Below are 16,627 nucleotides of genomic sequence, written 5' to 3'. Positions count from 1 at the left end.
GTGGAGAGGGAGTCTATTCCACAGATGGGAGTGTCTTTGGGACACAATCTGTCCCGCCAGCAAGTCCTGTTGATATCATAGACCAGGTTGAGGTCGCGCATACAGGTTGCTTGAGTGGAGCTTGACTTGCAGATTTGCAGCAGTCCCATCAAGGCGGGGTCTGAGATTGCTTTGTATGCCAGACAGAGGTCACCTCTGAGGAGTCTGCATGAAACTGAGTAGACAGACAGGGCTTTTAGCCTATCTGTGTAGGGTAGGTGTTTGAGGCCCTGGATTCTACTGGTGAGGAACCACTGTGGTCTCTCCAATTGCTGCATGTGCTTTGTAAGGTACGTGCTGAAGGGGGCGTTGTACTCAATAAATGGCCTTATAAGGGAAGAATACAGTGATCTTATGACCTCTTTATCCCTGGATGAGATACCCTTACTTATAAGGTGGGCCATGTAATAAGCTTTCCGTACAATGGAAGCAACATGGTTGTCAAAATTCAGGTTGCTATCAACCTGGGTGCCCAAATCCCTCACTACTGATTGTGTACTTAGGACATTGTTATTAATGTGATAATATGTGGGTATGTCACTCTCTCCAAAGGGGATGATTATGCATTTTTTGGCATTCAGCTTGAGGCCATGTTTCTAGCACCAGTCATTTGTTTGAGTGAGACCCTCTTGGAGGATATCTACATCACTTGGGAAATTGATGACTGTGCCCATATTACAGTCATCTGCAGACTTGGTTAGCCATAGCCCACTGGTTTTGGCCTGTACCTCAGAGAAGTATGTCCCAAATAACAGAGGCCCCAAGACCGATCCCTGGGGTATGCCACTTGTTAAAGGTCTACTGCTTGTGGTGGCTTCCCCTATTTTGATTAGGTGGGTTCTATCAGTGAGCCAGTTTGCTACTCATCTGGTAACATATAGATTGATGCCTAGTTGAGAGTGTTTATCTACTGTGCCCGAGTGGGGAAGATTGTCGAAGGCTTTGGCTCCATCAAGGTAGGTGGTGTGCACCATCTTTCCCTCATCCATAGCTTTGGTGACTGTCTCAAAGAAGTCAACCAGAATTAACAGACATGACCTCCCCTTGACAAAGCCAAACTGTTTGAGGTTGAGTGTTTGGAGGTTGCCAGTGTCCCTGTTAATGAGGTCCATGATAATCTGTTCCATGGTCTTGCAGATCAGGCTAGTTAGGCTGTTGGGTCTATAATTTCCTGGATCTGTGGACACTCCACCTTTGTGTAAATGGATGACAGTGTCTGTCCTCCACTCAGCTGGGACAAAGCCAGTACTCAGGCTTTGGTTGAATAGGGTGCCTAATGGTGCTGCAAGTTCATGCCTGAGATCATGTAGGATACAGCCTGGGATGTTATCAGGTCCCATGGAGGCTGTATTTTTTGCCTTTGAGAGGACAATGATGACCTGTTCCCGAGAGATAAGGGGTGGTGGGGGGGCAGGTACTGGAGATGTCCTGATTTACTGATGAGGGGGGGCAGAAGGGAGAAGTTTTTGCTGAATCTGTCAGCCAGTAGATTGGCTATATCTACAGCATTTGTGTATGTGGTGTCCTTGACCACCAATTCTGAACAGGTCTGGGTGCTTCCTTTGAGATTGCAGTCATATGTGAAGAAGACCTTATGATTGTCTCTGGTAGATGTGGGCAATTTGGACTCAAAGTTGGCTTTAGAGGATTTCACTAATGCTCTTATTTTCTTGTTCAGGCTTAAAAGAGATTGCTTCCAATTGGGCACCTGCTCCTTCTTGGTCCTGGACAGCAATTTATTTCCTTTTGTTATACAGTTTATTTATTGTATTATTTTGTTGGCCTTTGTCCAGATGTCTTGCACTAAGAGATTGAGAGCTATTTGTTAAGCCTTAGTGATCATTGTGGCATTCCACACAAAACAGCGGACCTTCTGTGTTCTGATTTAAACAGGATTGCTATTCATGTTTGCTTACATGGCTTCCTGGCTGGCACCACTGTTGCCAGCCATGAAACCTCACTTATTTACATTTAAATATGGTGCATGACATGAATATGCAATGAACGTTGTTGCTCACTGTGCATCATCACACACACATGTAAATTCCATGTAGGCTTTGCGCAAACCTTACGTGGAGTTTATTGAATCCCAGGGCATATTTATTTATCATTTCTTGACCAGGTTACTCCTGCTAGGCTAGTGGCCTTATTTCATGGGAGACCAAAGGTGGTGCTTATACTAGAAATTTGTCCAGGGCATCAGGTAACTCCCCCTTCTCTTTCTGATAGTTGCCATGAGATCTTTCACATTCACCTGATTTACCACCAACTCAAGGAGATGGGACCTTAGCATCTCATCTAAAGGATGAAGCACTACCCCCCCCCCCCCCCCGTACACTGCAGTGTGTGCAATCAATCTGTCTGGTTTGAGAATATAACCTACAGCCTTCTGCAACAAAGCTGAATGTGCTGTTTGTTGTACCACTGATACTGCTAAATATGGACATTCAATATATAGATATTTCTTATTAACTCACTGAAGGACATACAATTTTATGGAATTTTTTTGTCACCCAAGTGTTTTACCATGAACTCGAACACTGACCATTATGTTAGACTACAAAGGAAATTAAGCTGCAATGGGTGAGTAGAACAAGAGAGGACATTATATTGCAAAATGGTCATCTAGATTAATAAAATACTACCAAGTCTATCATAGAAAGGCTGGAAATCACGGTATTTAAATAATAGTTTAGTCACTGTTTTAGTATTAGAAAATAAGATAATAAAGTTGAAACTTTTTTGAAATAAGTTAGCAAATATACATGTCAAAGTATTTGTGTTATAATGGTTGCAAAATGGCATGGGTATTTAACTACAGAATACAAAGGTAATGTTAACTGTTTGTATGCAGCAACCTATTCATTTAGGAATACAGTTATATACTGACCACACAAGCTCTGAATGTCAAGAATAGAGCTTCACAGAATCTACATTGTGGCTTTTGCCAGTGTTCAGCATCTAGGTTTGAACCAGGCATTTCATGATGTTCTTCTACATGCTCTCATACCAGATTTGTAATATATCTTATACAGAATGTCTGCAAATAAACCCTTGTATATAGAGAAATAAAATAAAAAAATATGAAGATATAAAACAGAACTTGCATCTGCTTACATGAAAGTCATTGCTGAAGCATGTAATGGAAACATTTCAGGGGTACTTAACCAAGAAGGTGAGACCACTGATTTGATAGTCTGAGCCTCACTGACAATACATGTTAAAGATGCATACAGTATCACATCTGAAAGAATCAGGTTCAACAATGCCTTAATTAAAAGGATCTTGCTTCAAAGTTAAACTAAAGCAGTTTAGATCAATTAAGATAAGCAGGTTGTACTGTGGACTAGGTATATAATGTAGACTATTTTTAAGCTTGGCTCAGATTGTGACTACCATTTGTTTTGTGATTTATTTTTTCTGTGCATGCTGCTCTTCTGCCACATTTAATCAAGAACTGCAATTACTCCATGCATTTTTAACACCCTGTAGACTTTTGTCCATCACTTCTGACTAAAAGGAATGACGCATTTCACTCTTAGAAGCCATAAAACATCAATTGGCTCCCAGCAGGAAGACAGAATGGCTCCCTATTTCAGCAAGGGACGTGTTTGTACTTTCAGATTTCATATTTATACTTCATCACTTGGACAAATGTCTACCCCCCCCCCCACACACACACACATGCACACTTCTCAGCAAATGAAATACATATTTCTATTATGATTATCCCTTAAGATTACTTGACCAAGGCACTCTGTCACTAATCACTCCAGCCTTCAAATCATCATCTGGTAAAAGAGCATCCAGAAGACTTCAGCTGCCATCTGTAACCTCTTGTCAAATCATCTCACAAATTAGTAGAATTAAAAGCTACACTTCTAGTACACCTGACTGGTGAATGTAAATGCAATTATTATCAGTATAATGGTTAGGATACACTCATCTCAACATGTGGCTTTGCTACTGTTACATGTCTTTGTTTTCCTCACAAATGCAAAGGAATTCACATGGTCTTTTCTTTCTCCATAGATGGAAATGTGTGTGTGTGTGTGTGTGTGTGTGTGTGTGTGTGTGTGTGTGTGTGTGTGTGTGTGTGTGTGTGTGTGTGTGTGTGTGTGTGTGTGTGGGGGGGTGGCTGTGTGTCTGTATGTTGGTTTGTCTGTCGGTGTGTCTTTGCATTTAGCTAATATAAAGTTACACTAAAATCGATGTATCTTCATTGAATTATTTTGTATGTATATTATTCTTTATGTTATGCATTATTTGTTCCTAGTGCTGAAAAGTGTCCATGCCTGCTAACTTTTACAGTTCAATAAAAAATCTATAAATTAAATAAAGAAAATATTTCTAGTGAAATACCATAGAAAATAAATTATCCAATAAGAAAGTAAGAGACAGAGAAAGACAGAAAATGACAAAGAAAGAGGGACAGAAAGAGTCCAGGAGGTTAAAGTAAATAGGAGTCTTGTCTTGCCCCGTGTAGTTTTCTTACCTAGCATACAACTACCAAGTGTCTCAGATCCTTGTCTACTAGCTTCCTGCATGCTGCTAGAACTGGCAGCAACTCTGGAGAAGGGGCAGTGATGTATGCCCTACCTTCACAAAGAAATGGCCTGCCTTTGGCAGTGAGAGTCATTAATCATCTATCAGCAATTCAAAACTGCCCCAGGAAACGTTTATCAGATATTTCAACCCACAGCAGTTATTTAGACTTTGATTTTCATACTGCTGGCGCTGTTCCTCTCATTCTTCACTTATAACATCTTGATACTATTCTGTTTCTCTAGCATTTGCCCTTTTCTATCTTACCACTATTTCTTTAAGACATCCTACACCTGCTGCCCCTTCAAATCTGTTTGTTTTCTCTCCATGTCTCCTTTTCTGCCAATATTCTATTAGCATATCTCATGTTTTGCTCCATCTTCTTTTTCATGTTTGTACTATGTTTCTTTTTCATTCTCAGTCATATTACCTCCTCTCCAGTTTATACTGCTGTATTCCTGTTCTATAGGTTCACTTATGTTCCCCTCCTTTACAAGTTGTCACCTTAATCGATGACTGTATACATTTACATTGCTGAAAAGTTTAAATTTTTCTCTGATTAACCTAGTCCTTTCAGTACTTGTTTTCAACATAAAGTGTTTCTTTAGCATTTCTAGCATGGTATTATATGTCATGGAAGACACAGACTACTAGGGGATCATGGGAATATCTGTTAAGGCAGCACACTAATTCAACTACAAGATTTTCAAAGTCCAGCCTCTTCTTCAGCTGGTTCTACTTTCTTCAAAAATAAAAGTAATATTCCTGACCAAAAGACTGTACACTATCATTGCATGAGAAGAAATATATATATATATATATATATATATATATATATATATATATATATATATATATATACTGTAAGAAGTTTACATTCAATGAAATTGCTCCCTACAACCATTTGCCACCAATAACAGCAGGATTGTGGTGCTACCCAAGTTATTCATGACTCATTTTTGCACAAACTTAGGCTAAATCAATGAATCAAAGATGAAAGAGCTTTAATTTATTACAGCATTGCCCTGCAACTGCATGCTAAATGTTTGAATTAAAGTATCAGAGATTGAACTCTTCAAGGTATCCACGCTTATTAGTGGCATATTTAATACCAAGTGCTTAATGTAATATTTTTATGAGTTATGTGTTATTTTCATCACCAGTAGTTTTAGTCTGAGAGTAATCATCTCTGAAAGTTATGCTGTGAATCTCATCCCTGATAACAGAAGAAATCTACAGTAAATGTTTAATAATAAAAGCTGAAGGAGGCTTAGTGTCTAAAGAATAGAGCTCTTAACTTTTTCTTTCTACTCTGACAGCGGTGTGAAGTTGCATGTGCCAATATAAAGGGTGATGTCAGCTATGTATTCATTGTTAGCTTCAGACAAAACAAGGAAAAAGTGTGCTGTACATTTAATAAGCCAGCGAGCCTGTGTCAGAACTTTTGTTTTAGTTTAATATCATCAGTGCATGGCTTTAATGCTTTGTAAAGTAAATTGCTTAGATATCTTTTTCTCACTGGTCAAAGCATTTGACAGTTCTTCAAGCATACAATCTCCTTTTTTGTCTGTTATAGTGAATGATCTCTGACCATGATTCACTAGGCAATACTACCATTCTGTTGCAAAAGGTCATTTCTACTAATGCTGCTTTTTACAAATATTTTATATCAGCAAATATATAAAAAGTATGTAATAATGGAAAACAAACAAAAACAAATAAATAAATGCTAAACAATTTAACAGATATCCCATTCTCCAAGTGTAATGATATCCAATAAGATGTGTCTTAATTGGGAAATGATGTCCGGCCAGGGGCATTGTGTGACAATGGGCCTCTATACCTCTGGAAGGGCATTATTTCCTCAATAACACATACCCCTGGAGGTTCATGACCCATTAAACTCAAATCTGAAACTGGACATACTTCACTGTACCTGAAAAATACATTTTTCTCATTCTTATTTTTAAAAGTTACAGTGTAAGTTCATGTGCACATCCTTTAAGAATTCATGTTATCCTGTCAGTATGAAAACAGTGACATGTCACACAATGTGCAATATAAATAACATTATATGGGACACATATACAGTACTTACTGGAATCTAATATCTGCTCTGTGACTGGAGCTACTATATATGGACAATTGGACATAAAAGAGCACTGCACTCATATTTTATAGCTAAATATCTCCTTTGACTTGTTACTAATAAAACTTTTTCATAACCTTTTCTTTAGTCTGCAGAAGACTGTCAGAAATATTAATCCTCTTGTTAATAAACATTATGGCTTGACCAACAATTTTAACAGGTTATCATTCTTTAAAATAATGTTGCAACTGACACAGACAATTTTCTTGATATCACTAGAGTCTGGCATATAGGTGAAAAATATAGCTATACCAAAACTCCTAGCAGTTTGTGATTCATTGTTATGATTTGCGAATAAAGCACCTACTTCAGTATTGCAGAAAACTTCCCTTGTCTTTCTCCAGCGACCTCTTTCACTACCTGATCTGTTAAGGAGGAGGATAACCTCTTTCAAAGAACTACACTGATGACTCACCAACCATCTAAACAAAAATGAGTTTCCTCTAGGATCAGCTGAGGATACCTGAGTATTTGCACCTTAAGTGCATTTTCTCATACCATGCACACATCGCATACTATGATATTCCAAACATGTATTACCATTAATTTCCTTTTTGATTACCGTAGTCAATAATATTCTCAATGATTTTATGAACGGTAATGTCAAAATGAGTGATACCAGTAAAAAAAATCACATTCTAGCTCAAACTTTAGAAAATCCATGGGATTTTTGCTTCTAATATAAAGGTAACTAAGAAAAGAAGTACTCAAAACCAGTATTTTATTATAGTTACTGACCAGAACTTCAACACAATGCCTCCAACAGAAATTGAGAATAATAGAAAATGTCCGACTGTGACAAAGAAAGCATAAGGTCATCTGCATCTAGAACCTATGTATAAAAAGACCATACCTTAGTCACCTTTGAGTTTTTATTATGACATTTTCAGGTATTTCTTTTATGTTCAGTTGGATGGTTTTAGAGCAAGTAACATTTCACTGACTTTTTTCATTATATGAAACAGAAGTTGTAAAATGTCAAAAACAGTAAATCATCATTTTTGCAATGGAGCAGACCTACCTGTACTTAATTATACTGACTTCACCATCATATAACAGTGAAGAAAAAGAAACCCTACGCTGTCTTATAGCAGTTTCAAGAACTAGCAAGACTATACAATGTAAATGTATGAGATTTCAAAAACCACAATGAAGCATTTAATGTGTAAAACTATTTCAAAAAGACACATTAATGGAGTGTAAGACAATACTTTCAGGCAGTAACAATATAACATTCAGCTACTTAATATACCTAAAGATGCATTCCATGCTTAGGAATTTTAGTGCATTACATCGTTGACTTTGATCCCACCACTTTGCTGACTGGCATTTTAAGTATGGTATACTGCAAATATGTTTTGGGGGGAAACACATAAGACATTTTTTGAATACAATGATAACTCAGTAAAGAAGTATTGTTGACAATGGCTCTTCTGTGATTTATCTTATTGCTTTAACAGTCTCAGAATGTAAGCTGGGTGGTTTGGAAATTACAGGGGTTACTAATGACCTTTCAGTTTTGAGTTCCTTTCCTGACTGGCATAGTCAGAGAGGCTGAGAGAGTATCATGGATGTTATTTATCCTACCACTTGTGTATCCCACAGCATAGTCTAAGTGACCTTTATATTGGAAAGGGACAGTCAGTGATTGGGTCGGCAAGTAAAATGTATCTTGGAGTTTCATTTGCTGCAGTTATAGTCAGAGTCTATTATACAACATTGGTGATACCAAAAAAATTAACAAACTGACTTTTATTTTATTTTGATTTTGTTTACTGGGTTTGTCCTACTGGGGTTAGTCAAAAAACTCTTTTCAGTAGAGATCTGGAGAGAAAAGCTCCAACATACTACAGGCATTTTTCAACAGACATTCAGTAATGTACATTAACAGACATTAAATAATATACATGACAATTGCACATACATTTGCTAATTAGATTACATTCATACAGAAGCAGAGGCAACTGTTACAGTATAAAAGATACTTATGTATTAGCAGATGTTGAACATTGAGTAGCTAAAGCTGTGTGTTAGTGGGTTTGTCAGATAGAACAGATGATTACTGCTTAGAAATTCAAAGAAATGGAGGTGAAGGAAGGAGCTAGATAGGACGGAAAATGTTAACATTGTGTTTAAGAGGTTAATTCATTTAACATACTCCTAATAGACTGTATAGGGCATATGGGCACCTGCGACATCTCCTAATTGCTATGCAGCACTACAGAATACCCTGCATACTTCTGACTGAGCAGTAAGTGTGATATCTCCATTACTTGAACTGTTTAAAGACACAGATCGATACCTGAAGGTTAGCCTTAGCAGTACCAAGACAGGCCAATGCACCTGACCTACTTTACTAAATGTACATGTTGGTCTAGATTACCAATGTATGAAGGATGACCCTTTCTCTGAACCATTTTCATTAAAAAGGCTTTCTGAACTGAAAGATGGATATAGTCCCTTACTGAACTACCCCTGAAATGACCAGTAGTTTGTTTTGCTTTGTTTTTTTTTTTTTTTGCTTTGTTAGTTAGGGAAGGACACTGATACTAGTGGATATGGACGATTTACAGGTTCAGCCCAGATGAAACATACAAAAAAATGAATAAAATAGCAGTGCAGTGTAACATGGTTAACAACTATACAGAACATAATAAGATATCAAAATTGTATAGCAAATAATAGAATTATACAGGCAAATAGGAATAGATAAATATTATACAGTCAAAATAAAACAAGTAACAACACCAAGATCACAGGATCTTAACAGGTAACAAAATAACTTTCACTTGTAGAGAAATGTTTATAGCTTGAACAGCACAACAGTTGTATGTACAGTACATAAATATAGTGTAATGAAGGTGAGGGAATGGCTATAGAGTTTTATGTGATGCCACCTGATTTGTAAGATGAACATGTTGCCTTTTGAAAAGGAATTGTTCCACATTATTTCTTTTTTTAAAACAAGTTTATTATTTTTAACATACAAGTAAATATCATAACAATTTTATACAAGTAATTAAAATAGAAATGGTTATAACATTCAATAAAATAACCAAAGTATTTACAAAGACATCCACTACAATCAAATCAATTAATTAAACTAAAATACCATGCTATTGAAGTTAAGATTTTTTTAACAAATTTTGTAAGTTATCCCATATAACATAATAAGATGTTTTTCTAGTAGTTCTTGATTTTATAGTCATCAATTCCATATGGCACACTACAGTCATAACATTTTTAAATTCATTAAAAGAAGGAGGTGTATCTGAAATCCAATTTCTGGTTATTATTTTTCTAGCCACTGCTAGAATAGACCATAACAAGGGAAGCTTAACTTTTTTAACACTTTGAGGTACAGGAGTGTTGAATAATATAAGAGATTTAGAAATAATAAAATTATCTGTAAAAGAGCCTGCAAAAATCATTGATTGACTTACAATATTCTTTCAATTTTATACAGTCATAAAACATATGCCCAATCAGCATTAATTTCTACATTACACCTTTTACATAGATTGTCTTTATTATTTATTTTATTCATCATCAAAGGTGTATAAAAGGATCTATGTAAAAATTTCCAAGTAAAAAGTCTCCAGATAATGGAAGAAGTAGTTTTATAGGCAGATTCCAATATATATTGTTTATCTTGTTGATTTGGTAATTCACCATTAATGGAAGTGAAATAATTCCAATAGGTATCTACATTGTAATAAGTTTCTTCTCTAATAATTTTATGTATGTATGAAAGTTTACCTTTATCAGACACTTTATGTTGTAAATTTAATATCAAGTAATCAATCAGTGTTGGAATAGATTCTTTAACTGTTATAGACATTAAATCAATTTTATTAATGCAATGTTGTCTAAAGGTCTGAACTTCTAACCAGCAAGTTTCTCTCAGATCAAATTCTTGTTTTAAAAGATCTAAATTTTTAACTTTATTATCAGATAGCAACTGATACCAGTACTTTAGATCATTGTCTGTAACTGAATGAGTTCCTTCAGAAGTAGATGACAAAAGCATACCACGTGTATACTTTATAGGGAATATAATAAAATTCCATTCCTTATACTTAGGATGCATGAATATAAAATTACGATAACTAATAATAATGTTTAATGGATAACTAACTATATATTTTGGGGTAATAGGTGAAGTGCAAAATTCTTTTAGTAACCATAGCATGGAGTTATTTACAATCATATTTTTATGTGTTAAAGAGATTTTCATGAAGTGAACACTAATTAGTTCCCAGTAATCTTTCCATTTTGCAACATATGACTGATCTATTAACAAAGTAATAACTTTTATAGTAGAAGAGATAGTATATAAGTTAAAGTCTGGAAAAGAAATGCCCCTTGAGACCAGCTATTGGTATGTTTCTTTAATGCAATCCTAGGTCTATTAGGTGCCCATAGGAAGTTTAACATTAATGTATTCAATTTCTTGATAATTATTTTTGTAGGTGGGAGTATTATTGATTGTATTAAATATAATATCTTGGGGAATATTATCATTTTAATAATTGTAAGTCTCTCTTCCATAGTGAAAACATATTATTCCAGGTATTGAAAAGATTTTGTATATTAAGATGACAGGTATTATAATTATTATGTATAATAGATTTGATATCTTTAGTTAATATTATACCTAGATAAGTTATCTGACCTGAATTGGGTATATATTTACTAAAATCACTAATGAGAACATTTTTTCGTGTATATATAGGTAGTATTTTAGTTTTTTTCTTCATTGAATATTAAACCAGAAATATTTTTAAAGCTCATCATTTTATCAAATAGGGACTGCATAGAGGAATTAGATCCTGCTGATGTAATTAGAACATCATCTGCAAAAAGTTGAATTTTAGATGTTGTATTTTCATCTATTTCAAATCCCTCTATATCAGTACTGTTTCTGATCAGATTAGCCCAAGGCTCCATTATTAAAGTAAATAATAGTGGAGAAAGTGGACACCCTTGTTTTGTACCTTTAAGATGGGTATTTTTTGTGAGACATATGTTCCTATCTTAATATAAGCCAATGCACCTTTATATAGATGTTCAATTAGGTTTACAAATGCATCTGAAAAGTTTGTGCACTTTAGTAAGGTAAACAAGTAGTCCCAACTTACTGAATCAAATGCTGAACTTATATCTAGACTAATAAGTGTTAAATCTTTCTTTCTCCTATTTGCAAAATCAATTAATATTAGAGTCCTCCTAATATTGTCAAAAGTGTTTCTATTTACAATGAAGCCTGTCTGATCTACATCTATAATGCCTGGGATGATTGTCTTCAATCTATCAGCAAAAATACTCATAAACATTTTATAATCAACATTAAGTAATGAAATGGGTCGATATGAAATGCATTTAGTTGGATCTTTATTGGGTTTTACAATTGGCAAAATAAATGTGTATTGCCAAGATGGGGGAGTTATTAGCTCATTTTGGGCCAAAATAAAAACCTTATGTATTAATGAGTATGTACTTTTAGAAAGAATTTTATATATCTCTGGTATAATGCCATCATTACCTGGTGCTTTGTTTGATTTAAGCTTGTTTATTTGTGTAACAACCTCTGTATATGAAATACTTTTATCCAATAGTTTAGTTTGTTGTTTATTAAGTTTTTTATTCATGTTTGTAGTTATAAATTCCTTTATTTTATCTATAGGTTCCATGTTAATGTTATTATGATTAATTTTGTGAAAGTGATTTCTAAATTCATCTAATATTTCTGGTAGACTAGAAACATTTTTCTTTTTCCTTAGAGAGAAAATTTCTTTAATATGATTTTGCTTATTCAACCTTTTTGTTTTATTTTTAAGTCTATGTAAGTATTTGGGGCATTCCACATTATTTCTGAATGACTCATAGAACATTGCTTTCAGGTAGATAGGAAGGAGTTCCTAGGGGTCTGTGCCCCAGTTATGGAAGAGCTGTGGCCAGTGCTCTGCAGCTTTGTTCTCAATGTTTGAGGGGTAGTTGTGCTGAAAAGGGGGGACCTAAGACATAAGTTTGTTTTGGGGATATAAAAGTTTTTCTGAGAAGAGGAAGGATTCAAGGTTATTAAGTTTAAAAAGCAGGATAATTCTGTATGTGATGGGTGTTCACTTGACTTTGGTCAGCTCTTACCACTGGTGTCCTGTATACAGTGTGAGAGTGATGAATCTACACAAGTTGTTCACAGAGGTTAGCAATGTAGACAGGTTCTTCTTGGTGGCTGAAGCCTTGAGGGGAAGCCTGTGTTCAAGTTGTTGCTGAAGTATTTATTTACTAGTACCCCTCATTCCTTAGGAGGAAAGGACGTGTGAAAACTTGTCTTGCCAGAAGAGCTGAATGAGTTGATTTTGGCTTTGGTTCTTTCAATGCAGTGTTGAATGTTAACATGATGATGATGAAGCCATATTTTTAAGTATCGAAACAATTTCTAGAAGGGTCAGGTTGTTAACATTATTTGACAGTTACTTGGACATTGTTGAACTTTCGTCTGGTCTCAAATATCATTGATTTGTTTCTTTTTTTGCCATTTAATTTTTGTTTATTTTTAGAAAGCCAGCTTGAAAGATGGACAATATCTTCCTATAGTTGATAATTGACAGTGGTATGAGAGGGGTGGGATCTGTACTTCACCATATCACCTGCATAAATAATAATTGGGCTGTACGGAAGGTCAAATGGGAGAAAGTTGATGAATAAGGTGAAAAGTAGGGGACAGGGGAATAAGCTCTGAGGAACTCCAGAGGTAAGTGGGATTGAAGGTTATATAAAGTTCCCTATCTTAAGAGAGAAGTGTCTGAATGTTAGCAACTTTTGAAACATTCCTTTGACTGATCACTTATTACATCTTTGGTAAATGAGTTAATAGTAAGAGTTGATCCACCAGGTTGAATATTTTAGTGAAATCAATAAAGACTGGTTCTGTAAGGTTACCTTTATCAAACTGCAAGAGAATGTCATTGTTGGATGAGAACAGAGCAGACTAGGTGCTTCTGTTTGTCCAAAATCCATTCCACTTTAAGGAGAGGATTCTTAGGAGAAGATATAGGTTGTTATTCATAGTCAGTTCTGCAAATGCATTAAGGCTGTCAGGGGTGTGCCTGAATGAGTGCAGCTGAGCTGTGATTCATAAAGGCCATTTATGCTGATGTGTGGTGACCTCAAATGTACTTATGCAAAATGGGCAAATAATGAGATGGAAATGAGAAGTGACAAACATGTTCCTATGTTATGGAATCAGTTTTTCCCACTTTTTTGAGATGGTTCCAGATGCGCTATAAAAAGAGAAGCATCGCCATATCTATCAGTGCTGCAATCGGTAAAAATGCTATTTCTTTTGGTGAACATTGCTGTTTCTAGGTCAGAGCTGCTACTCTTGGCTGGGCCAAAACTGCTTGCAACCAGCAACACTCACCCACTAAGAAGGCTAAAATATAAGCAAAGGGTTACTCATAACTCTAATAATCAGAAAATCCTTGATAGGTATAGAGTAGACAGGGACATTATAAGGGTCTTAGTGGGCATGTTTGACCCCAGAAGGGGCAATGGAGAAATTCATGAATTATCCTGTTTCTGTGGACATCAATGTTTCTATAGCCCTCACTATATTTGCTATGGGTATTGTCCAGAGATGGACTGGGGACATGCTGGGGATCTCACAGACATCTGCCTTGAGGATACTGAAGCAGTTCCTGGATATACTCTTGGCACATGTGGGTGAGTACATCTATTTCCTGATGTCACCTCAGGACCAAGACAGGACTATAAGTGCCTTTTATGGGCTGGCACATTTTCCTGATGTGCTCGGTGTGATAGATTGCACCCATGTTGCAATTAGGGCCCCTCCTATAGGGGAGTAGTCCCTCAAAAAGAAGGATTACCATTCCATCAATTGCCAGGTAGTTTGTGATGAATGGAATACATCGCTAACATCTCTGCCCAGCATCCCGGCAGTGCATGATTCCCATATCTGGCAGACTATCTCACTCTACCTCCTCTTCCTGCATGGCAGGATGCCCAGTTGCCAACTTGTTGGTAAGCTGAATTTCTTTTTTTTATATTATTTAAGTAGTTTTTCATGATAAACGTTATTTGCCCCCCCTCTTTTTTAAAGGGATGCCAGATATCCATTGGAGCCACTGATCATGACTTCAGTGACAAATCCTTCTGGAGCTGTGAAAGAAACCTATAGCACATCCATATCCCAGACCCATATTGTCATTGAGAGGGTGTTTGACCTCCTGAAGGGCCATTTCAGGTGCCTAGATGAATCTGGGGGTGCCCTTCATTATGACCTGGCTACTGTGTTCAGGATGTTTACTGCTTGTTGCATTCAACATAGTATGATTATGCACTGATATGGTGGTGAAGTGATCCATGCTGTCACTGAAGCTCCCACTTCTAGTTCCACTTTGATTACTGATGACCAGCTAACAGCAGTAGTAAGGGACCCCACATGTCAGGCTCATGCACAGTATGTGGCTGCATAGGTTAAGAGGGAGCATCTAGCCCAGAAATATGGACCGGGACTGGGTCCATCTTGACTCTGGTATGCCCTAACCAGTGTACGAATGGAGGCTGCAACTGATGGTTGGTGAGCCACCATACTATGCATCAGTGATACCATAGCTTTATTCCTGCTGTTTGTCAATTCAAAGTTGTGCTGGAAATCATTATGCATAACCTGTAGGACTTTGAGCATTTCTAGCTAACTTTCCTTTGTAGTGCTCTGGGCCCTAACAATGTCACAGCACATTTCATGTTGGGCAGTCAATGCTTTATGCATTTCTGCAGGTATCTGTAATAATTCCTGAGACTGGTACTCCTTTGTAATGGTGTCACTGTGGACATGTGGCCTCAGAATAACTACCATAATCCTCAAAGTGTTCTTCTGTGTGGAGATACTGGTGTAGAGGTGCATGGTTGCTCCTGATGTAAAGACGTGAGTGGAATGTCAGATTGTGTTTAACTTTGTGATGCAGTGTCACTTTCTGTAGAGTTACTAACATGTAAAGTGAGAGAGCCTGCCATTAAATTTGGGGGCTGCTTGTCATTTCTCTCTGGTTGTCTCATAAATATAACTATGTTATCATCATTGTCATCATCATCATCAATTTCTGTTTGTTTCCGATGCTGACTCTGTAAAAGAAATGATTACAAACCTTTAATAACAATGTAACAGCATAGGGTACAGTATGCTTACAATGGAGTGCGTGGGACACTTACCATGCACACTGGCTTCATTTTCATTATTTGCTGATGTACAAGACTCACCTAATAAGAATGACATGCTATGTGTTTAATTATGACAGTCTTTGTCACCATTCAGTTTTGATTATAAAAGGTGGCAGTTTAAACCAACCTTCAGGAGCTGATGAATGTAAATGCTGCTGCAGACTTTAGTTTGATAGAACAGTGTCCAAGCCACCTCTAATTATTCCAGTTGCATCCTCGTCTGTATCATAGTCATCCTCATGGATGGATAGAAGGTATTCTTCATCTATCGTTAACATAAAATCAGAGCCCCCCCCCCCTTTAGTGGTCCTGGAACATGCATTCTACCTGCCCTTGCTTTTAGCATGTGCTAGTGTATAATTTGCCCTTTTCTTGCACTGTGCCAATGATCTGTTTCTGACTCCACCTGTGTTGATTTCAACAACTATTTCACTCCAGGCTTTATTCCTCTTGGCTTGTCTAGGCCCCCTTTACCAAAAATAAGTCTCCCATATGTCCTAAGTGCTGCCATGAGGATACAATTTTCCTCATAGCTAAAGTTATTGTGCTTCGATCCCTTATTCTCCATCAGTACTACAGAAAACAAGAAGGGGGAAAGGGCTACAGTCAGACACTTACGACAATACTGTTTGGATGGCATCCGCTGTT

Source organism: Protopterus annectens, chromosome 2.part1 (assembly GCF_019279795.1).
Source record: "Protopterus annectens isolate FY-2018-M chromosome 2.part1, PAN1.0, whole genome shotgun sequence".
Taxonomy (NCBI): Eukaryota; Metazoa; Chordata; order Ceratodontiformes; family Protopteridae; genus Protopterus; species Protopterus annectens.
Note: the sequence above shows the minus strand (reverse complement) of the source record.